Source organism: Trichomycterus rosablanca, unplaced genomic scaffold (genome assembly GCF_030014385.1).
Source record: "Trichomycterus rosablanca isolate fTriRos1 unplaced genomic scaffold, fTriRos1.hap1 scaffold_240, whole genome shotgun sequence".
NCBI lineage: Eukaryota > Metazoa > Chordata > Actinopteri > Siluriformes > Trichomycteridae > Trichomycterus > Trichomycterus rosablanca.
This window is the reverse complement of record NW_026947068.1, coordinates 35001-37500: the sequence shown is the minus strand read 5'-3', so window position 1 is coordinate 37500 and position 2500 is coordinate 35001.

Below are 2500 nucleotides of genomic sequence, written 5' to 3'. Positions count from 1 at the left end.
ATATATATATATATATATATATATATAACCCCTTGAAAGCATCTTAACTTTTAACTATAGGTTAGGTGTTTCTAGATTCCAGGAGAAAAGGATAGCTGTCGGCAACCCCCAATTTAACCCCTTCTGACTACATGGCCACTGGGCTGAATTTTTTACAATAAAAGGTATCTAAAAATAAAAAGGTTGCTAGTTAAACTAAAGGAACCGTACCTATCGCAACAGCTCCTACCCCTAAACCAAACAAACAAACAAACAAAAAATAAAAAATAAAATAAGAATAGAAAAACAAAATAAAGCAATTTAAAAATAGGAAATCAAAAACGAGAAAAATAAAAACAATAGGTGCGTAGCTTCTACAGGAAGTCTGTTCAGGTTGTCCTCCACCAGACGGAGCTGCAGATATTCAGAAGGGGCCCATAGCTCCTGCTTCTCTGCATGGCTCCTATTGTCTCATAAATTCTCCCCTGTCGGTCTTACCTGTTTCCACCGCAGCACAAGCATTTAAACGATGAAACACAGAGAATATCCCTCCTAAAAATAGCAGAGTATCAAACATACATACATCGTAAACAATCCTGAGCTAACCCCTTGTCTTTTGTAGCTAAGCTATGTGTGTTTGCACTTAACTAGTGTTTTCAAAGATGGTCTATGTGTCTGTGAACTGTGAGGTGCTCGGGTAGTGTACGGCAGATCCACCCCCAAGCACAGCAGAGGGGCAGGGAAGGCCCTGTCTCTTGGCAGGGGCAAGCAGACCCTCACCACCAGAGCAGAAGGGCAGCCCCCTCCCCCCTCTCTCTCTCTCTCTCTCTCTCTCTCTCTCTCTCTCTCTCTCTCTCTCTCTCCCTCTCTCGCTGGGCAGGGGCCAGCAGTTCCCATGGGTGAAACGGTCTTTTTCCAGCGGAAATTTGTCCAAAACCCGCCCAGGGGTCGTCACCACCACCAGAGCGGCTGGGCAGGCCCCATCTCTCCCCGGGCAGGCAGCCTCTCTCCCTGGGCAGGCTGGGCCTGTGGCCTGGGTGAATTTTCGGCCTCCTGGAAAACTTTCGGCAGGGTCCGCCCCCTCCCTGGGCACGGGCGGCGGCTCCCCTGGGTGAGCGTCCCCTTTTCGGTGAGATTTTGTCAAAGTCCAAAATCCACCCCGGGGTCACCACCACCACCACCACCACCACCACCACCACCAGAGCGGCTGGGCAGGCCCCATCTCTCCCCGGGCAGGCAGCCTCTCTCCCTGGGCAGGCTGGGCCTGTGGCCTGGGTGAATTTTCGGCCTCCTGGAAAACTTTCGGCAGGGTCCGCCCCCTCCCTGGGCACGGGCGGCGGCTCCCCTGGGTGAGCGTCCCCTTTTCGGTGAGATTTTGTCAAAGTCCAAAATCCACCCCGGGGTCACCACCACCACCACCACCACCACCACCACCAGAGCGGCTGGGCAGGCCCCATCTCTCCCCGGGCAGGCAGCCTCTCTCCCTGGGCAGGCTGGGCCTGTGGCCTGGGTGAATTTTCGGCCTCCTGGAAAACTTTCGGCAGGGTCCGCCCCCTCCCTGGGCACGGGCGGCGGCTCCCCTGGGCGAGCGTCCCCTTTTCGGTGAGATTTTGTCAAAGTCCAAAATCCACCCCGGGGTCACCACCACCACCACCACCACCACCACCACCAGAGCGGCTGGGCAGGCCCCATCTCTCCCCGGGCAGGCAGCCTCTCTCCCTGGGCAGGCTGGGCCTGTGGCCTGGGTGAATTTTCGGCCTCCTGGAAAACTTTCGGCAGGGCCTCCCTCTGGGCAGGCTCGGCGGATCGCCTGGGTGATTATCGGCTGGGTCTTCATACCCAGTCAAAATTTGTCTAAGCCCGAAATCCACCCCGGGGTTCACCACCTCCGCAGCAGGGCAGGCCCTCCCTCTGGGCAGGCCGGGCCTGTGGCCTGGGTGAATTTTCGGCTGGGTCTTCATACCCAGTCAAAATTCGTCTAAGTCCGAAATCCACCCCGGGGTCACCACCTCCGCAGCAGGGCAGGCCCTCCCTCTGGGCAGGCTCGGCGGATCGCCTGGGTGATTATCGGCTGGGTCTTTATAAACAGTGAAAATCTGTCTAAGTCCGAAATCCACCCCGGCCCCGACGGCAGCCGACCCCGCACCAGGCCTCTCTGCTGGGGCAGGCCGAGAGCCTTTCTCCCCGCTATGGTCGTCTGGCGGGTGTCGAGTCACGGAAGGGGTGTGCTCGGGATAGTAGGAGGCCGAGAAACGAGAGCAGCTACGAACCACGAGACGAAGCGCCTGACAGATCGGAACACACGACCCGCCTGGGGTAGGCACCTGCCCGGCCCGGGCAGCGAGATCCTCCCCGCGTAGCGGTGTTTGCCTCTATGGGTGGGGGCGGTCGAACCGGTGGGGGTCTCCCCGCCGACCGACCCTCCCGCCGGCCTTCAGAAAGAGACGTAGGTGGCCGGTTGTCGATGGAAGCAAAACGATGAGAAGAGGCCGTCGGACGTCGGTCAGGGGACAGGGGGGGG